The sequence below is a fragment of the Notolabrus celidotus genome, chromosome 12 (genome assembly GCF_009762535.1).
Source record: "Notolabrus celidotus isolate fNotCel1 chromosome 12, fNotCel1.pri, whole genome shotgun sequence".
NCBI lineage: Eukaryota > Metazoa > Chordata > Actinopteri > Labriformes > Labridae > Notolabrus > Notolabrus celidotus.
Window position 1 is genome coordinate 21,790,723 of NC_048283.1, and position 22,913 is coordinate 21,813,635.

Sequence of the window (22,913 nt, forward strand, 5' to 3'; positions counted from 1 at the left end):
CATGCAGCAAAGAACATAATGTGATCTACCATCTGCAACTTGCTCAAAGTTAATTAACATTTTATTTTCTCTCCAGTAACATTAATTACATAAGGATGATTCATTTTACACTAAACATAATTGGTTTTCCCCAAAAGCTGCCAAGTTTTTTGACTGCCAAATGTATAAAAATGGAGCGTACCATTGGACCAACAAAAACCATGTGACAATGATGTCATGACTTTAATTCCACCCTTGTGTCACCCACCCAAGTGCCACGATCTGCATCCCTCTTCTGAGAGGATAAAAATATATTTGAATTGGGTTTGAGTCTGCATTTGTGTTTATGGAAATTAGCTGCATTCATGAATGCACTAAATATGTGTAGGTGGGACTGTGTGTGTAGGCCCATCAGAAGATGGATTGTTTTGGGGGATATGACTGAGAGACAGTGGAGACACACAGATCATCATAATGGCTGTCAGCATCAAAGTCACAATGTGTTTTGTGTGCATGTGTGTGTATCTGTGTCTATGTGTGTGCAAAATGTTCTTTTTTCAAAGCTTCTTTTGTTTGGCTTACATTATGATGCTATGATGAATAATGTATAACAGAAATCTCTGAAGATTTCATTTGAACGGCAAACATCAGCTCATAGCAAGACTGTTATCTCCCTGTGCTTTAGTGACGTGCTGCATAATAAAACCACTGAATCCTGCACATTAATTTCCATCCACTGCAGGCACATCTTTGTAATGTGTCCTGTAAGGTTTATTTGATGGCAGCCCTGCCAGCAAAGCAATGACTACACCAAAGTGGGGCTGACGAAGTGGAGAGCTATTTCATCTTCACTAAGTAACAAACAGTGCACCGTGAGATATTGATTTTATACTAGGATGTTTGTCAATCTCCACAAAGTTTATCTCCTTACAGCATGTCTGCATTTCAACACATGCAGTACCTACAAAGTAAGTCTACACACATTTCATTCAATTTCAATAGACGTACAGCAAAAACATAATATTATCACCAAAACGTGTTAGCTTACTAACCATAGACCTTTCTGGAGTCCCTGAGCTCGCTTGTCCTTGTCAAGAATATTTTTTGCTACCATCACATGCGTTTTCAAACGTATGGGTATTTATATATTATGTTTTGTAATACGCATTGGAGCATTGTATGTGAGCACTTTAAAAGTTGTGGACCCTTAGAATTGTCCATTGTGGCGCTCCTTGTGAACAAAGCAGTATATCTTATGCCTTTGCTGATCTTGTCCTGTATATACAGTATGTGTGTAGTGTTTTCTTTGTTTTAAGTCAAATGTATCACTCAATGTGATTCTTTGCTGTGGCTGTCTTTTTTAGCTGTGCTTACTTTGTTTGACTCTTACCCTGCAGTTTGAGGCATTTAAAATCACCTTGTAGAAATTATAGATCCTGTTTCTGTTAGTCTATTAAGCTGTTGTAGGTCATAAAAAGGCACTATCACTATTTATACAGTCTCATACTCCTACTTACTCAAACCTTTAAAACCTGCTTTTTTTAACCAGTGTGTGAACAAAAGCTCCCCTGTCATTTAATGTTGTTTTTCCATGTGACAACTTAATATCCATACTTAAAGAAAAATCATAATTTATTCATTACCCCTCCTGTTATGTTGGGGTCAAATTGACCCTTTTAAAGGTCTATTTTAGGCAATATTTGCCTTTCAAACCAGCTAAATGCTGCATAAAAATCGTTGACAGAAGTGGTGTCGTGTTAATTTATCAACATCAAAATAAATTTCAAAACGTAAAATAAAATGAACAAAAATCTATGTAAAACTATTTTATTAATATTTTGGGCTTCTAAATGTACATTGAAAAAGTTTTAACATTAATTTTAATGAAAAATTAGTGACTTATCCTCATTGAACCATGATCTTTGAGAATTAAAGAACACCAGTGGACTAAATCTGGATTTAAATCAGGGGTGTTAAACATGCGGCCCTTGGGCCAAAACCAGCCCGCCAGAGGTTCCAATCTGGCCCACGGAATGACTATGCAAAGTGACAAAACTACAGAGAAGACATTAACTGCAAATTTTCAATAAAAGTAACTACTATTTCAAATTTGCCCTCTGGAGGTTGCAGACAATCATAGTGCTGACTGAGCACACCTGAACGGTGCTCCGGGACTTTTTTCCTCAAAGTGAGAAAATAGATGACTTGCTGTTTGCATAATCCGGTTGAGATTCATAAAGACTTTTTAGAGCACTATAAGAAGATCCACTACTAACACTAACCCTACCATGGCCGTGGGAAGTAGGGGTGCTGAGGGTGCTGCAGCACCCACTGTTGGAAAAGGCATCACACAATTTTTTTCTGGATGCATAAATAAGTTGAAACAAATACATTAATTAACACAATAAATCTGTTTTTTATTGTATTATTTTCTGAAAATGTAATGCCTGAGGAAGATTTGAGAAATAATTATAGCAATTTTAAATAATTCATTTTAAAATAACCCGATGCCTGGGCCCTGTGTGTGTGCCTGCTTAAAAACTAAACATATTTGGATAAGTTCTGTTCAATGCGCTTTACTGCCTTTTGGGCCTGTTTTACCAGGTTTGGCTTGTATGCTCTTTGCTGTTCAACGGGGTATGGAAGTTGCAATTTGTGAATTTATTATGAAAAGTTCTCTTGAAAGCTTGTATTCAAACCAGAAAAATAAAAATTAAATGTATGTGCGCTATAGCCTATCAGTTGCATAAGTAACCTAAATGCAAAAAGAAAAAAAAATTACACCTCTTACTACAGCACCCCCAAGTTAAGCCACTTCCCACGGCTCTGAACACTACGCCCTGCATACAACACTGTCCAGCAAGCAAACTGTTCATGATGGAGCTGAGGGGTCCAAAATAATCAACTTTACCTTCTTCATTATTATAATCTATCTGTTCTTTTGATGTAAACATTACACTCTGTGTCAGGTAAAATATTTGGCCCCACTATGAGACTCATCATGGCAAAAAATACCACAGATGTTTTTGTAGAAAAATAGTTCATCAAATGTTAACATTTTCAGAATGTACTTGCACTTTTTGCACTAAAACAATGGGGGGAAATTAGAGTTTTTGTTATCTATAGGTTATTATGTTATGATTTTACTGGTCCAGCCCACTTCAGATCAACTTGGGCTGTATGTGGCCCCTGAACTGAGTTTGACGCCCCTGCCTTAAACCATTCGTTATGTATTCTGAGTAAGTATTCTTACATAAGGACACTTTAGGGGGCCATTGCTTCAGACCCGGACTCGTAGGACCCCTCTCCTCCTGTCAGTGCGCCCCTCCAGCTGCAGCCATGTTGGAAACTAACAGTTAGCGTCAGTGGACACCGACTACCGGGCACGGCGCTGTTGTGGACAAAAACAGACTGGGAGAGGGATCATAACGGAGGGATACAGCCCCTCATACCGGCTGTGTTATCAGCGGGTAGATTCATCAAATTACAACTCACTGTTTGGGGGAAAAAGGTGGCAGGTCACGAAGAGTAGCTGCGACCAGGCTCCGGGGCGACAGCGGTGAGTATCGATCCTCCGGAGGGAGGATTAAAGGGAAGAGCCCACCGTTAGCCGAGTTAGCTTAGCATTAAAGGGGGTAACATACAGACAATGGGGAAAAGGGGAATACGTGTGGGGTTGTTTTCAGTAGCTGGTATTATGATTTAAAGTGAATTATCTGTGAGTGAGTGATAAGAAATACTGGTCACCGTGAAGTCATTTGTATTCCTCACAGACAGACAGTGGTGCAGTGGCCGATCCACCCCTCTCTGTTTCTCTGCTGAGGTGCAAAGGTCCAAGCCAAGGAAGATTTCTGTCATACAGGGCAACAACATTACAGCCAAACATACACATGTGATTTCATGATCACCGATTACTGCTCAGACTGAGGCTTATTGTTCCAAGCAGAGGGTTGGAAACAAAAGAAGGGCAGCTCTTCCCTAACCTGTGCAGTGTCTCAAGTGTTTTGGCTTGCTTACTGCCTTGTCAACCACAATAGTGCACACGTATCGCTGTGCTAGGCCGGGAGAAATGTATTAATATTAAAACATAACGTGGATTTAGGACTGCAACTCAACCCGCAAGCATGCATTTTGTGATCAGATTTATGTTTTAGATGCAAAGCCTGCATTTTCAACGCTGAATAAACTGTATTGTGCAGCCTGGTGAACAGCAGCAGCAGCAGCCCTGTGGATGTGATTTGACAGTTCTCCTTATGGGGATTAGGAGTCAAAGCTGCCCTGTCATGACTCACACAGATTTCTGCCTTCCTGCGCACTTTCCATCTTGTTTCCTGCCTTTATGTGACTGTTGCCCCCCATCACAACCTTGTATACATCCCCCTGCAGCCAGACTGCAGGGTCAGGACCTTAAAGTGTATCCTCTCAGATATTATGGACCAAAACATTATTCATATACTTAATGAAAACTAGTCCAATAGCATGACAAGGATGGGATCAGTTTGCTTTGCCCTGAGTAAACTCAAGATGTAATATTAAAAGCATAGCGTTCCTTCAAAAATGTTCACTTCTTGTATTTTCCTGAAGCCACTTCCCTTATAATGGATGACCACAAGCTGACACCCGACAGCTTAGATGTCATTCAACGTCTGGTTAATCTTTACTAGACTGTATGTCTGCTCAGTGCTGTGATTTGTGGCCTTTTTTAGTATAAAGATCTGCAGCAGATGCACGCTAGAATTTTTCAATCTATTCAAACAGGTGTGATAAAAATGTAACTTTCAAATGACTGTGTATTCATACTTAACATATTTGAAAGAATCATTGTAACACTCTTTTTATTCATTCAAGAGATCATCAGGAGAGCTTATAGTCCCCAGTGGCTTTCTTCCTCCTCTGCCTGTCTCTTCTCTTTGCCTCCTCTCCTGTTTCTTCCGCTAATCTGAAGAGGCAGGGATGGGGAAAGCAACATTGACGATGTTGGATCGATCTTTACACCTGTCTGTTTTCAGTCAGGAACAGATAAAGAGGAAAGACAGACGGAGGGAGATAAGATGGGAAGCGAAGGGAAACGCAAGTGGGACGGCGATTAGAAACGAGAGCTCAGCTGAAGGAGGGAGGGTTTTGGGGAAATTAAACTCAGCCCTCAGGTGTGTCAGCGCGATACAATCAGTGGGCGGGTGTTTCCCCTCCTTCAAGTGACAGCGTACAGTACAACAAGGAAGTGAAGACAGAGCAGGAACACATACACGCATCTATGATTTAGCAGAGGTTCAGTCCTCTGTGCGCCGACAGCCAACATGCAGTTCTGGGATTTCCTGAGCTGCACCAATGGAGGTATGATGAACAAGTGAAGTCATTGTGATCGCTCAAAGGTGTATTTAGCTGTGGTTGGACTGGTGAGCGTGTGTGTGCTCAGTGCTGGTAGGCAGGTAGGTAGAGAGGGTCTGGCAGGCTGAGGACTGGAATGGAATTTGCGCTGCTCGCCGCTGTGCAAGCAGTTGCATGTGAAAACCTTACAGACAGGTAGAGTGTGGAGCACAAACAAAGACGCTGAAGGCTCTGATACAGTGTCAGCCTGCTCTGTGTTCCTTTTGATAAACCTGGTTGGCTGCCTCTCACGACACGACAGATTTGTCTAATGACTAAACTGGCACTAATGCAGTGATTGTTTGTATCCTTTGGCCTAATGTTTATGGATTTTGCTCACACGGTTGTTCTTAATGGAATAGAGAAGAGGTGGGCTGTCATTTCCATATTGAGGAGTCTCCTTTTCACTTGTTTACTGCCATGTTTTGTTTTTGTGTAGGAAATGGCGAACAGTTTTAAAGTCCAACAAACCTGTAAAGACGTTCACATCCACTGCCGCAGCTACACGTTTCTACTGTCACTGACACTACAGCTTTCATACAGTCACATTCCAAAGGCAGAGACATCCAAAGACAAAGAGCATCATTTGTAATTTCCTCATAGGTGCCATATTAACTAGGCAGTCTTTAAATATATCAGCCTAAAGCTTATATTACTGTTCTTCAATGCTGTAAGGCACAAATGCGTCACTATCGTCTCGTCTTGACCTCTTTGGTTCAAGACTCAAGATTCAAGATTCAAGAAAGCTTTATTGCCAAGTGAGCTCGCACACACAAGGAATTTGACGTAGTGAATGGAACACTGATACTTAACAACAAGACAGTAAGGACACAACAAGACAGTAAGGACATAACAAGACAGTAAGGACACAAAGAGACAGTAAGGACACAACAAGACAATAAGGACGCAACAAGACAGTAAGGACATAACAAGACAGTAAGGACATAACAAGACAGTAAGGACACAACAAGACAATAAGGACGCAACAAGACAGTAAGGACACAACAAGACAATAAGGATGCAACAAGACAGTAAGGTCACAACAAGACAATAAGGACGCAACAAGACAGTAAGGACACAACAAGACAGTAAGGACACAAAGAGACAGTAAGGACACAACAAGACAATAAAGACACAAAGAGACAGTAAGGACACAACAAGACAGTGAGGACACAACCAGACAGTAAGGACAATAAATATATAAACCTAAACACAAGTCCAAAAGTTCTAAATAAAAATACTACCTGTACAAAGAAAGGTAAAGAAGTACTTTTAAAGACATTAAATAAGTTAAATTAGCCTAATCCAGAGTGCACATTTAGTAGATGAATATAATAATAAAATATGTTATGGAATAAATTACCATATTGCACATGGTTATGAGGTATTTCACAAGCCAAGCCATGTCAAGTCAAACCTGTCCCACAAAGAGTTAAACAACATATGTATGTCAGCTAAACCGCCTCAAGTCACAGCTCTCAAATGTCACTTTTGTTCTCCGCAGTGCTAAACACATGTTTAAATGAACAACCCCCTCAAGAATGAACAATTATTAAACAAACAAGCAAAAAACCCTTACTGCTGATTCTTTTGAGGAGCTAAGTAAGCTTGTAAATTTAGACTGACATGTTTTTTAGCTTGCAGTTGAATACAGAGGGTTCTCAGACCTTCATGGATGAAAGTATTATGTTTATATAAAGCACACACTCAAACCCATACTGATCTACTAAGGATGTAAACGTCTTATGGTTTTAAGTTGTGCTGTGTCTTGTGGTTACTTCATTGTGCTCTATTGAATTCCAGGACAGTTCCACCTCCAACACCCATCCTGTGCCTCAGGCCATGTTTTCTACTGTTGCATCAATAGCTAAATCTGAGATACCTGATAGGTTGTGTCATATTCTGAAATAAAGAAGACTGTGTTGTTGTTGAGTAAATGCCCCAACTGAGTGTTCAAGCTTTATAAATGCAGTTCAACTTTCACTACTAATGCTTCTGTCCATGAATAATTGTACAGAAGCAATTAGTCGTAGACAACTCCTATATAGGTATGATAAGATAATGTTTCATGTATAGCTGTTGAGTCCCAGTTTGTCTAAACCATGGTTGTCATTTGTTTGGAACAGCACAGCAGCAGACTGTTTGTTTGGACATGCGAGAGTAGGACTGGAAACACATGCACTTGTTTTGTCATCAACAGTCGTTCCCTATTTGCATTCATTGGTCTCTGGTTTGTTTGGCTGGCTCACTCCATGTGGTCAGCACTCCCTGACTTTGACTGCCATTATGAAATAGCTTATATTTCACATATTACAATATTTATCAGCTATGAGGTGCTGGTAGTTCTAGAAGTTACTATAAGCTTGTATGGAATATATGACACTGTCTTACTGACACTGTTTTTTACTCTTTAAGCTAAAGATCCAAAATCACACAAATGGGAATGACTGTCTGAAATCCATATACAACAGTTGAATGGCAATTCTTAATTATACTTAGCTGATGAATATCAGTGTTTGCCATGTTAAATAAAAGCCTCTTAAACTTTGACTATACTGGATATTTTATTTACTACAGAATTGTCTCAAAACTAAAAAAAATATATTATTTTTGTGAAGCAGATTTTTATTGAATTTTTTAATTTTGAGAATGACAAAATGTTTCCACTAGACTTATAAAAATGAAAACACTAATATAAATCCAAGTCTGTGCAACTCTCCGAGGACTTCCACCAGATCTGTGCCCGGTCTGTCTCCGATCCGCTGTGGTCCGGCTCCGTGCTCTCTCTTCCCTCAATAACATAGACTGTATAAATAATGGACGCAGTATCTGTGACGTCACCCATCTGTTTCTGAAGCGCTATTTTGAAGCCAATCGTCAGCGGGAGCCATATTGGAAATGCTGAACTCAACCTAAGTGCTTTGGAGTTAGTGTGAGGTAAAGAGGCGAGCTTTGAGCCTCCTAGCCAACAGCTACAGTGTTCCCGCCTGTCAATCAAGTCCACCGTGCCTCTCATAATGGAAAACTTGTAATGTTAATATCTTCGTAATTGAAAAAATTTACATGTTTATTTCTGCTGTAAGACCTTTTTTTCTGTGTCTGTATGTGGTTTCTGGTACTTCTGGAGCCAGCCTCAAGCAGACACTAAAGAAAAGGTGTTTTTTAATACTCCCCCATTGGCTTCAATTCTCGCGGACGGAGGTTGCCGCTTGGTCAACACCAACCAGTGGCGCTTTCAGAACGTAGCACGGACTGCCAGACAGCTGGAGTCATGTGACAGAGGTCTTCCCACGGTAATTACTGCATTAATAAATATGTCCATGTTGACCTGTTGACTCCAGGCCTGGCTCTGCTCATCATGATTTGTTGTCGGAGTTAAGTAAAAAAAGATCTAGTGATAACACAGGGTGTTTTATTTTGAAAATTAACTGGATGTTTTAATTTTATTGCCTGACTTCCTGTCCTGCTCGATCTGCTCTGTTGAGATTTATCCATCGCAACCATAGACTGTATAAATAATGGATGTAGTATCCGTGACGTCACCCATCTGTTCCTGAGAGCTGTTTTGAAGCCAATTGTCGGCAGCAGCCATATTGGAAATGCGGAACTCAACCCGGCATAGTGTGACTTAAAGAGGCGAGTTTTGAGCCTCCTAGCAAACAGCTATGTGTTCCCGTCTAGGAGTCAAGTCAGTCATGTCCTTATTTGTGCAAAAACTCATAATCTTAATATTTTCTGAACCGTCATGTTAGAAAAAAATTCACCCCCCGTACAGTGTGTGCTGATAGAGAAATTGCTATGTAGAGCCAAGCTGTTTTTTGAACCAGGCTGTAAACATGTTTATTAATGCTGCAAAGATCGTCTTTTTTGAATTGGTGTCTATGTGGTTTCCGGTGTTTCTGCAGCCAGCCTCAAGCGGATTCTCGTTGAATTGCAGTTTATAACACTTCCCCATGGGCTTCATAGTTTGAGACCGGAGGTTGCCTATTGGACGCAACGCAAAGGAGTAGACCCAGTAAGTTAACACATTGACAAGAACAGTAACCTATCAACTCTGGAGCAGTGGCGGATCAGAGACGGACCGGACACGGATCTGGTAGAATTTGGCCGTCTGGCAGTAAAACAAGACATGACTGCAACAAATCTCTGACAGCGGTTATCTTTTGTTCTACACAGCTTACCTCGGAAAAAGTTGCACAAAAATGTTGTAAAATACCAAAATCCCTTTCTCTCCCATTCCTGAGAGGGTTCAGTGATGTGGAGCTTCTGTTGGATCTTGCAGACTTTGTGGTGGATCAATGAATTTGTGAGCGTTTAAGCATTAACTTTGCTGCAGTGCACTGCACTCTCAAGTCGAGCTGTAAGACAGCTTGCAGAAAAAGGCTTGTTTGTGCACAGACATCTTAGATGTACAAGATGGCACTATAAATCTGTGAATCTCTCAAAGAAGAGCAACAATAAGGGGCATAAAGGGAGAATTAACTGTGCATGCTGTTGTCCTACCCTGTAAAACTGTTCAAAGAAAATGGATTTCTTCCAAATAATGTCACTCATTGCTGCATCAGTGTGTTCTGTCACCTTACAGATGCATAAAAAGGTCAACCTCAACCTGAGCACTGACATTTACTTAAAAAAATTAAGAAGGGATGAAATAAAAAATAAATATGGGGGTCATGATCTGGGGACAAACCTGGATCTCTAAAGTCTTGCTTTGAAGACCTTTCAGTTTGATCTTGAATCTCTTCTGTTATTGCACAGACCAGTACAAGACAGTCACAATATAATCCAGGTGAATAGCACAAAACTAGGGTTTTATGTCTGTGTCAATTTGAGTTGTTGTTCTTTAAACAAGAAAATATCATTATCGATTTAGAAATTATCACCATTACACAAACATATGGTTATTTTTATCAAGTGTGAAATAATAATGATAGTTAATTGAATTTACAGCACAGGAAACACTGTGTTTAAGCATGATTCACACACTGCTCAGCAAATTGAGCGTGTAACTTCAATTAATTGTGTGTACACAAGCAAATGACCTCTGCACTGCGTCTGGCTGGCCCACAGAGATAAAGACTGATGAAAAAGAGGGCTACTGCAAATCAGACTGTTCCCTGTCTTTGCTACTTCACTATTTCTGCTGTAGTCCCAATTCTACAACAATGTTCTAATGGCAGCTCCTGACAATGACTGCCAGCTCTTTAAAGCTGCCACTCTGGTGACTGTAGTCTGTAAGGTAGCTCTGTGCGCGCGCTGAGGCTCTGCTCTGTTGTTCTCCCTTCTGACAGGCACATCAGTGCCGAGGAACTGCGAAAGGCTGTTGTTGTTTTCTTGATGAGAATGGAGTTGTGCAATGCCCTTAGCGTGGTGTCAACTGTAGCGTAGCCTCTGTGCTTTACAGCCAGAGGCAATCGTTTTCTACTCTGAGTGGGAGAGGGAAAGAAAGAGGCTGTGAGAGCGAGCGAAAGGAGGGGGGGAAATGTGATCGAGTAGGAGGAGGAGAAGCTCAGAGGAGTGTTTATGTGAGTGAAAAATGTTATAAGCAGTTCAGAGACAGATGTTTCAGCACTGTTTTAATAACAGCTTCTAGTTTTGGATTGTTATTTGTGGATGTGAAAGATTAAAGTTGACTTTAAAGTGAGGTCATTCCTGGTGGCACGGAGGATATCTGTTCCTGGAGGTTTGTTTAAAACTAGTAAAAGCAGCTCTGTTTTACAACATATTTATGAATACTGTTGTGTATACAGTTATATTCCTGTAAGGTATTATAGAAACCCATGAATTAACAGTACTTGTAGTTACTAAAGACGGCTAAGACTACAATTTTCAGTGGTAATAGTACTCCAGCTGAATATTCATAGTCATATTTCTAACACCAGGAAACATATCAGTACATGCTGAAGCCTTCTTCAAAAATGCACTGCCATTCCTGTCTCAAAACAGCTCTATGCATCAATGCCTCAAATGGTTCATGAGGGTATTACCAGGACTGATGTTGTGATGCTTTTGTTGATGTTGATTGTTAGCATCCTAAATGTAACTGAAGTAATTAGCACAGCCCTGCAAGAAAACACATGGATTATGTGATTAGTGAATACAATGGGAAGTAGCAGGAGATGATTAAGTAGAGACAAAGTGACCAAAATGTCACCAATCTGTAACTCAAACAGCTTATTATTCTACATATGAATTAAAGTTTGTTTTGTAATTCACAAGTCCTACAACACTAATGCTTAACCACTCTCTCTGTTGTGTCTTACTAACACACACGCTTCCCTTTAACCTATGAGAGAGCCTGTCCTTAATGATACACATTTAGAGCAACTACCTGCTAGCGCCTATGAACAGGGGTTGATCGATCAGGGAACTAATTCAGGACTTTCACCCTGTGTACTGGGTTTCAAATGTCATATGACACCATATCATGCTGACTTATTAATTTCACCTGAACCATGATCTTTTTTTTTTTTACACTTAATCAAGACTTCAAATGTTTCTGAACATCACCTGTTGCAAAGGGGTGGAAACAAAACAGCATACTTTGAGTTTGTTTATTTACATGTGATGCAAAATAAAGTGTGGGGATGAAGCATCACCACAGGGACTGTGATGAATGAGTTCCCACTGTTCTGATTGCATAAAACAGCACCTGGTGGTGTGTTTCTGTATACCTGGAAAGTTTTGAGTGGCGATCAGCAGTTGGGCCAATAATCTAGTGGCAGCTGCCGTTCTCTATACCAGCGTGCCACTCCGTAGCTAGTGGCATGCAATCGGGCGTGTTTCCAACCTCGCCGTCACTCCCAATTTTTACTTTCTCCATCTCGCAGCCGGATGTTGCCATTGTGAATCATGCACTGTCGCGTTAGAGTTGCATTCAGAGCAGCCTTGGATTTAAGCGTGCTGTAATGCATGCACACCAGTTTTGTGGGTCTCATACAACAGAGCTTGTAAAACAGATTATCAGTTTTACAACAACGCTAACTGGATTAAGTTAAATGGTATAAACATTAGACACATTTTAGTTATTTTTTTAATTACTTTTTGTTGTTTAAGGAAAAAAAGCAGTGTGCAGCTCAACTCTCTTACCTTTCGTGCGACTATAATCTAGGCAAACACAACAATCGGATAGGAACTCGGTATTGGCAGGTATACCATATTAAAAAATCTGATTGGGATCAGGGGACAAAAAAGCCGATCGGGACATCCCTAATAAATTGCCTTGATTATAATATCACAATGAATCACTGAATGTAGAACTATACCCCTGTATTGTGATATGGATAGTGTTGCTGCATTATGGCATATTTTCTATAACTATAATATAATAAACTTGCAGGTTGTAAAATCAAATAAACATAGTTTTTATTTAACTAACATAATTCAAACATTACTCGTTCCAATGCATACACATAGATTGCTACTTTGAAATACCACTGCTACTTAAACTTTATAAATAGACATAAAGTATATCATTTTTAATACACACACTCAAAAGCATCTTGAAAATTCTATATGGTACAACTTCAGCTCACAGCTTGAAAGGAGAGCGCAGTGGTAGATGAAAAATACAATCTATATTTCAAAGATAGTTTTAGGGATTGTCACTGTGTGTCACTGTCAGACTGTTTCCTGTCAGTGGTGTGGGCAAAAGAAACCCTGCTAAAATGCCCTCTTGGATTCCGCTGTAGTAGATAGAACATCAATAATTACCTTCTCTGGTTCCCCTTTCAGTGGAAAATGCATGAAGGAGTGGCCTCTGGATGCCCCTCAAATGTAAAAAAAAAAGGTGTCCTCTGAATGCCCCTCTCATGAACTTGGCATGGAAAAATACCCTCTGAATGGTACAGTAAATTAATTGTAAAAGAAATGTGTCTTCTGGGTTTCTCTTTGTTGGATTGAATGCACAAAGTGCTCTTTGGATGCCCCTCCAAAGAAATAGATGTTAAAGAAAGTGCCCTCTGTTGCCCTTGTAGTTAATTATGTTACGTTATGTTATGTTAATTATGTAATATGATAAATAATATAGAAATATATCAATAGTTTTGTGTTTTCCATTTTCATAATTCAAATTCCAACACAATTGTTCACAAAAGTATTTACCACGATGCAGGGAATTAAGTGTTAGACGCTCTAAATTTTAATTTATCAATACATATAATATAATCATAAACTGTGAATACCAGGGGTTTGGAAGGATGTGCCCTTTTTTTCACCCCTGCCCCTCAAACAGCCTGAGTACACCACTGTTTCCTGTACAAAATAAGCAATGTCCATTCATGTCTTCTAAACCTTCTATAACAATGATATATTGCATATATTGCACAGAAGAAACAAGTTATGTCGATTTGGTCCTCAGCTCTTATCTGACATATATTGGTATCCTTATTTGCACCAGAGTGTTGCTTTGTGACTGTTGCTTAGTAACAGATGTAACAATAGAGCTCCCGAGAGTTGTAATTTTCATCATATTGCTCATTTTGGTCTTTTTTGTACATGACAATGAAGTGAGGGGTGAGTGATAAAATGAGATTTAGGAGTGGTGTGGTTAGGAGACACATTTGAGGAGTTGAATGAGGCCAGTGGGTGACGTTGTTGAAGCAATACACGGCAGATCCATTATCCTGCCAAGTCATGATTGTCGCCTCACTCTGACCGTCTGGTATGTAGCTCAAATGAAATCCTCCTGATTCATTGGAGCTGCTGCACAGTCAGTGAAGGGTCAGTGCTGACATGTGAACCAACGGATGCTTAGCGTGATTAGAAATCGACTCCTGTCTATCACATGAACCTAGCAAGCACTGCAATGAATCTGAATGAATGAGTGAACTGGTTAGACTGTGTGATGTGTGTGTTATTTGTGGAGACATCCTATGCTCAGTCCTGCTCTCCTCATACAATTGTGTACTCCTCTACCTTTTCTCCCCCACATGCCTTTTTTTAAATTTGTGGAACAGCTGCACTTTCTTTACATCATCATTCTCTTGTGGAGGCATGAGTTAGACTTGAAGTAGAGTACGGTATAGCAGTAGAACAGCCCACATTAATTGTTCATGGATGCAAAACGAATCCATGTCTAATCAAGTGGTTAATGCTTGAAGTGAGTGTATCTGTTGCATGGACAATTTAATGCAGAGATGTGCTGGGGCTTGTCTGTGAGGAAGCAATACACTACTTTCTTTTATTTTTGAACATATAGCAGTCATACAGCTGCTATAGTGTAATGTCATATCATGCACACATAGCACTGAGACTCTCATTGATGCCGTAATTCAATGCATTAACACTGTTTCATAAAGACGAATATATCCAATTAAAATCGTCTTTCTTTCTCTTTTGCAGATATTTCCAGGATATCACACTACGCTGGTGAGAACCATTCTGTCAACTTCTGGTAGAAACTAAACTTTATCTTATAAAAGCATGCGAAAATGTTAAACATTCACCACCACAACAACAACAACAACATAAAGTTTTGTTTTGAAAATTGCAGCAAAAAGGTTTCCACCACTACTTCTTGTCACAATCTGATGCCAGGTATATTATTAGACACAGAGGCAATTTTACATGTCTTTATCTCCTCACGCCTGGACTACTGTAACAGTCTTTTTAGCTGCCTGCACAACAAATCCCTTGATCGTCTCCAGACTGTACAGAACTCAGCTGCCAGGGTTTAACCAGAACCAAAAAATTTGACCACATCTCTCCGGTTTTAGCTTCCTTGCACTGGCTCCCTGTATTTTTTAAAATTGATTTTAAGATTTTACTGATTACTTTTAAAGCTCTACATGGACTTTCTCCAAGCTACATAGCAGACCTTTTAATACCCTACGAGCCGACGCGTGCACTGAGATCCTCGGGCAGAGGTTTACTGCGCATTCCTGACACAAAAATTAAAACGAAAGGGGACAGGGCGTTCGCAGTGAGGGGTCCAACACTCTGGAACCATCTGCCCGAGGAGATCAGGTCTGCTGAGTCAGTGATCTCTTTTAAATCCCTTCTTAAAACATACTTTTATCGCAGAGCCTTCCCGGATTTTACGAAAAATGTATTTTACTTTATTTTAACCGTCTTAAGAAATATATTTTAAAATAATGGTATTCCTTTAGAGTTCTTTTATGGGAATTTTATGTCTTTTAAAATATGTTTTATTTCTTTATCTTGACTTGTGTGTTATTATTATCTGCCTGTTTTATTTTGCTGCCCATGTAAAGCACTTTGTAACTTAAATAAAATTATTATTATTATATATGAATACAAAAAATGTAAAGCACGTAATGAAAAGTCAAATATCCCTCTAATTTGACTTTCCATGATAATAAAGAGAGGTTCATTCTTCTATTTAATTGTCACAAGGCGACGGTGTGCTGTTCCTTGGTCTAGCACAGACTTGAAGACTGCTGCTGTTTCCGCTTTGTAGCATGAATAGAGGTAGAGCTGAATAATCTCGTTGCTAAAGACATTTTTTATAGCCCTTAGCTCCAGTCTCTCTCCATGGCTGTTGCTAGGTAACTGTTGATCCTATGTTTTCCAGGAGTGTGTTATACATATATATATTTATATATATGGAGCTGAGCTTGAACCTGTCATTCCTGAAAAGAAAAGAATCATAATTTACATTTCACAGCCCTATAAATAGTAAGCCTGTATTGGGAGACGTGAATGGAGGTTAAACTGAAACCGATGATGAAATGGTAACTTCTAACCTTCGTAGAAAACAGCATGCTGTGAATGACACCGACTAGATAAAGTGAAGTGAACAAGTGTGCTGGGGAATGTTCTTATTCTTGCCTGCTGATGAGGATCATGTTCTTATTGGTAGTTGAGCGCAAACTAAACATAACATTCATCCTCTGTAACTGTTTGCAACTATTTTATGTATAGAGAGAGATTTGTGTATGTGTGTATAAATAGATAGATAGACAGACAGACAGACATACAGACAGACAGACAGACAGACAGACAGACAGACAGACAGACAGACAGACAGACAGACAGACAGACAGACAGACAGACAGACAGACAGACAGACAGACAGACAGACAGACAGACAGATAGATAGATAGATAGATAGATAGATAGATAGATAGATAGATAGATAGATAGAGCTCTGGATTAATAAATACACAGAATATACTCTAACATGAGAATACAAAAACATGCTAGGTAAAAATAAATCAACTTAACAGCATTTAAAAATATTTATAAATTCAAGAAAGGAAAACGTAAAGGTAAAATATACAATAAACATAATCAGAGAGGTAGTTGTAATGTTCAAATGTGCACAGTTTTTTATAGGTGTCAATGTGCAAACACACTGTTTGAGCATCTAATGTGATTTATTAATGTGTTGATAAATTAATAAAACAAGGATACATGACTAAATTATTATTGAAAAATTTTGTCTTGTTATAGCTTTTCTTGTAATAAAAAAAAACTTTTGCTAAACAGAAGTTGTAGCATTCTCATTAAAAGACCCTCAAGTGGATGTAGCAATTATGATCACAGTAGAAAATGTTCTCAGTGTTTTGGAGCGAGACGCTTTTCTAGGAAGTTCTCAAGATCATCCTGTCCTTTGGCACATCAGAGAGATTGAATGTCTGACTGCTTTATTGCCAATAAGAAGCTGGCGTGCTGCAGGACAGGTGAAATATGTTATGAGAGGAAGAGAGACAGGCAGCACAGAGTGAGGACAGAGGGCAGCAGAGACCTGCTGAGGGCAGTGGAGACGGAGAAGGAGGGTGCTTAATGAAAATAAGGACGAAAAAAACTGTGTTGAAAAGGGTCACAGAGTGGAATGTATGTTAAACTCTAATCCTGGTAATAATACCTCGAGTGTGTGTGCAAGGTTTGTGTGCTCATGTGAGTGCCTGTTTATAAAGTCAGAGTTCTGATTGAGACTGAGGTCCTATTAGCATACTTATTAGTGCCTTTTACTCAGCTTGGCTTCTTTGCACTGCATCAAGTCTCAATTACAATTTTTCAACCCCGCTTTTTTATCCTCCCATCCCCTTCCTTCTCTCACAGCCCCTCTCCATGCACACTCTTTCATTCTACAGTCTCTTTGGTGCACTCATTCCATTGCTGAAGGATTGCGCTGGATATACAGTGTGTGGGGTGTGTGTGTGTTTGGCTGCGGCAGTGTGTGTGTGTAGGGGTGCTGTCGTGATCTGGCTGCTTTTTCAGCCGCTCCAGAAGAAAGCTTTGAGAAGCCAGACTTGAACAAAACGACACAAGATTTTTTTTTTTCACCTTACAGCCTTTTCTTGTTCCGGCTTTTTCTTTTGGTGTCCTTTCTTCTTTTTGTTGGCTCCACCTCTCTCTCTCTTCAGGTCTCTGTCACTTTATGTCGCTGGCTGACATCAGACACCTGCTCTGACCTGCTTAACTCCTGCGGGCTCAGAGCGTTGTGGGAAACCTTGGGACGATGCGAGGCTCCTCTTCTCTCCGGGGTTTCTCGTCTTTCTTTCATCATCCTGCTGTATTTTCCTCTCTTCTCTCTCTCTCATTTTAATCATTTCTTTTTAATTCAACCCAAATTTCATTTCTTTTTAATTCAACCCAAATTTCGTATTCTTTCTCTTATCTTCATCTCCTTTTCCCCTCCTGCGTCGGTCACTTTCATCTACCTCTCTCCCTCACCATGCTCCGTTTCTCGGCGTCCCTCTTTGCCCTACATTCTTGTCACTGATGAAAGATCTCTTTTTTTTTCTTCCTTTCATTCGCCTCGCCACCTCATCTAGACAACATTGTGGATTTACTGAACAAATCTACCTCCTTTGTGCTTTGATTTAACCATAAGGAGCCTCAAGTTGCCAGGAAGGGATGTCTGAGTTATTTTTTAACCTGGATGTTTGACATATAATGCGCCTGAGATTTATGGCTGCAGGGAAGCTTCCTTCTTTGAATTTCCCATCAAGGATTGATTAACTGGATTAGCCTCTCTGCACTGAAGACCAAAATTTAATATTTTGTGTGGATTTATTGGACTGCAGGATAGCCTAATGGTCCACCAACCGCAGGATCCAGGCTTCAATGTCTCTTTTAGGAACCCTCCGGTCTCCTGAAGTGTCCTGGAGCGAATGAGTCTTCTCAGCCTACAATAGGTTTTATCTTCCTCAAGAGAAGGAGAACAAATGAGCTTCCTTACACAGATCATACATACCATATCACATTGCACTGTGGTAAAGGTATTTTTCTAGGTTAAAGGTCGCAACATGTATTAGACGGATTGATTTCTAAGACTTGGACCCCAAGCCCTGAAGTAATGTGATGCAGTCTTGTGCTTTGAAAACTGCACCAGCTAATACTTCTATTTTTTTTTGTCCGTGTTAAGACTTTTTATTTATTGCTGAAGAAGCTCCGACTTCCATCAACTGGACTTGAAGTAGTTCTGCTGGCTGGTCCGCTGTGGATGTGAGAAGCTGAGTCAGACCTTCATTTCAGCGTTATTTAAAGGTGAAATCTTTCAGAGCGTCTATATGATCTGGACTTGAATCCCTGATGACAGATGAGTGTAGTGGATGCTGGAGGATAAAGTAACAGTCTGGTATATTCTCTACTTCCTGTGGGGACACTTGCTGTGTCATCAGATTCCCGCAGAACAAAGGATATTTGACTTTCTCCTTTTTCTTCTCACTGGGCTCTTTGCTTTATCGGCCTTACTTACATCCCTGGGATCCTGTCTCAGATTGATTTTTCTGTATCATGTTTCCTGTTGCTGTCTTGTGAGGAGGATAAAAGTCACACAATGGATACGATCACGGCTTAACCAATTACACCTGCAGCAACACTTAATCAAAACATTTTTGGATATCACTATTTGCTTTTCCTTGGCTTTGTGGATTTTACACCAAGAATTTTACAAGTTTTTGAGCAGCCAATATGGACCAGTACTAGTTTTAGGCTCTATGCTGTTTTTGGATTCCTGCAGTTTAGTCTGGGTCTGGTGGTTCGACCCTGAACAGTCCCTTCTACAAAAAAAATGGAGAGCAGCGGCTGCATCCCTCTGTGCTGGAGCAAAGGGGCCTGCATCTACGCGCAGCATCCCCTACCAAGTATGTACTTAGAAGTAAATCAGTAATAACAAAGCATGTACCAGCTGAATGGAGACGTGTGTACCAACAAATAATAGGTTTGTTAGCTTATTAAGTTTCTCATGTCAGCACTGAATTTAACTCAGGATTTTGAATTTGCAGCTACACTGAGGCCTGTAAAATTCTTTATGAAAGCTTTCCTTAAAGACACTGTGCCTTTTTCCTCATCCTAATCTCAACTATCGGATCGGCGCCAATCTGGACGTTTTTGAATTGATCGGTGATCGGCATTTAAGCCGATTATCTTATCCGATCATTAAGTCAATTGTCACTGAACACGATTTGAAGCTGAAGGTGCGAGTGTAATCAAGCGTTTTGAGTCTGCTGAACTGTGTATACATAATGAGAAAATAATAAATGGGACATTGATGTAGAACTCATGTCGCTCCTAAACTAGCGGCAGCTACCGTTCTGTATACCCGCATTCCACTCCGTAGCTAGGGGCATGCAACCAGGCGTGTTTCCATCTCACTGTCACTCCCAATATTTACATGCTCCGTCTTGCAGCCGGATGCTGACATTGTGAATCACGCTCTGTCTCGTGAGAGTTGTGTTCAGGGCAGCCTCGGATTTAAGCGTGCTGTAATGCATTCACCCCAGATTCTTGGGTCTCATACAACAGGCCTTGTAAAACAGATTATGAGTTTTAAACCAATGCTAGCTGGATTAAGTTAAATGGAATAAACATCAGACATATTTTAGTTATTTTTTAAATTGTTTTTTTTCAAGGAAAAAAAAGTGTGCAGCTCAACTCTCTTACCTCTTGCTCAAATATTATCTAGGCAAACACAAGTATCGGATCAGGACTCGGTATCGGCAAATATTCAATATTTAAAAAATCAGATCTGGATCGGGGGCCAAAAAAGCTGATCGGGAAATCCCTAATTAACATTCTATCCTCTACTTCTCATTTGCTTTAAATCATCTTTTTATTCTACAAAACACTTTGCTTGAAGATACAATTTTTTAAAACATTTCCTCTGATTGAATAAAAATGACCTAATCTATGTTTGTCTTCTGCATGACAAAGTCTAAATCAGACAGTGGAAAAACAGATTTAGTTCATCAGACTGGTCTCTGAGGAGGGTATGGTAAACACTGTTATCTCTGTTTCGTCCTCTGATTTGTTGTTATTCAATCATTATTCATCACTTTCAGACAAAGGACTTATAGTTTTTTGGGATTTTCCCGGCAGGTTTATGCCCGAAGATGAATGACTAAATTACAAAAATGAACACTGGGATCGCTTGTCAGTCGGTATTGGCTTTGATTAAGTTTTTGATTTCATAAGCCATTGCAAAATGAAATGGTTCTTGTGGGTTTAAGCCTTTTGTCTGAACAGCAAAACAGCAAAACTGTGGTTGTGAATTGTTATCAGTTTGTTTGCCAGGCTTATACTGAGCTGTAATTAGATGTGTGTATAACACTGTGTTGGTTATTTGGTCATTTTGTTTTGTATGCAGAAACATTGTGATGTTATGGAAGGGACATTTCAACTAGTGTTTAACAGTTAAGTATGTGTATACAGTTATTTTTATGTGTTTAGATCTTCTACAGCTTCTCTCTCCCATGGTATAGATAATACGCATCCTTGGCAAGAAAGAGGAGAGAGCCTAGTAGTGTTGTGGAGAGAGGGGGTAGAGGAAATTGTTTGAGAATGAGAGAAAGATGAGAAGAGGAAGGAAGGGAAGATGGTTCAATAGGACGGGATGATCAAATGGAGATGTGAAGGCAGGAACTAAAAGGGCTGTGAGCATGCAAGATGGGTGGCAGGAGGAGATTAAGAAGAGAGGAGCAGAAAAGAGACGCAGATGAAGGGAGTAAAGAATGGAAAAAGAAAGAAGGATGCAGGAGACTTGTGAGGCATGTAAGGTGTGAAAGTGGAAGGAAAAGATAAATGGCATAAATGTGCAGAATGAGCAGCTAAGAAAAAAGGATGGAGAAAAAAAAGACCTAGGCTCCCCCAGGATTGTCTTAACCCCAGTAACCCAGATACAAGTGAGGTGAGGAGATAAACTGTCCTACTGCTGGTGCGACGGGACAGAGCTCCACTCATGCCCACTGTGGTTTAACAGGCTGAGTGTCACTCACTGGACCCCCACTGAGAGTGGGGCTGGTGGGCCTGGCAGCCGCCTGCTCCCCTCCTGGCTGCCTGCATGGCCTAGTTGATTTGATTCCTCTTTCTTTTTTTTTCTATTGGGGTGTGTGAAGACATGCATCATGTGGGGATTTAGTGCAGTTCTGCTGCTGAGTAGAAACTGGTGCAGTGAGAAATTGTGTCATTTGTCCTGTGTTGTGTACTGCAAGGTTTAAAAGAGGAATTTATGCACTGCAAGATCTGCATATTGTGCCCTGAAATTTGGTTTTGCATGGTGGAGTCAGGTAGCTAGTATTTTTCAGGCTAGCATTCCTTATGTTTGTTAGTTATTCTGTATTAATTCACGAGTATTATGCCCAATAGAGGAGTGCTGATTGGCAGCCAACGTGAAAGTCATGTTTCAGAAAATTATTAAGTATTTTACAAGCGGCGACTCCCGGTCTTAAAGGTGACATATCATGCAAAGTCGACTTTTTAATGGTTCTCTACCTGAAATATGTGTCCCTGGCATGTCTACAAACCCCCCGAAAATGAAAAAAATCCATTCTGCCCCTGTTCTGATTTCTCCACCTTTCTGTAAATGTGTGTGAAACAAGCCGTTTCAGTTTTCTGTGTTTTTCATACGTCATAACGACATCCGGTCTGTAACAGACAGAAGTCAGAGCTCGGAACTCGTTAAGCCCATAGACTGTATAAAATATAACTCAACCCCTCCTCCGTTTTTCATTCCCTGCACACGTGTGCTAACAAGGAGCTTAGGAGGGAAGCATGCTAGTTGTAGGCTGTCTTAATAAACACAAAGGTCGGGTTTACTCCCCACGTCTGCAGATTTGAAGATCTAGTTGATGATTTTTATTTTTCATGGAAAAGTGCTAGCGCTAGTTAGCATAGCCACATAGCTACATTTTTTCGTAGCTGTGTACCAAGACACATGTTGACATACTGACAAATAAAACAACAAGAAACACTAAATCTGTGACCAATCGTTCAGGCGCCTCTCTGTCAGGATCAGATTCTGGACCAGATTCAGAGGGTTGAAGTAACGTGGGTCTGTGAGCAGCCGTGTATATTCAGCCAACATGTAAACATTAGATCAACGTGCTGGAGAGCCGAGGCCACATCCACTTCCTGAGGGGGCGTGGTCAGAGAGCTCATTCTCATTTGAAGGCAGAGACACATAAAACAGCCTGTTCTGAGCAGGGCTGAAAAAGAGGGGTTTACAGGCATGCCAAAATCTGATTTCAAAGTGCTTTTTTGAGCATAAACTTCAAAGACATGTTTTGGGGACCTCTTAGACCAATATATTTTGATGAAAAAGAGCGTAATATGTCACCTTTAAAATATGAAGCCCATGAGGAAGTGCTAAAAAGTTC

The 22,913-nt window shown here is 40.1% G+C and overlaps 1 protein-coding gene across 5 annotated transcripts in view; it reads left to right on the forward strand.

Moving 5' to 3' along the window:
• The first annotated feature begins 3,268 nt into the window (after nt 1-3,268).
• Nucleotides 3,269-22,913, forward strand: part of LOC117822586 (focal adhesion kinase 1-like) — a 79,354-nt gene continuing 59,709 nt past the window's right edge. For 2 of the 5 annotated variants that reach the window (XM_034697403.1, XM_034697405.1), the window contains exons 1-2: nt 3,269-3,538; nt 14,689-14,715. The gene's annotated coding sequence lies outside the window, so the exon portion shown is untranslated. The remainder of the gene's footprint in view (nt 3,539-14,688; nt 14,716-22,913) is intronic. The other 3 variants (XM_034697404.1, XM_034697406.1, XM_034697407.1) reach the window with 2 other exon arrangements.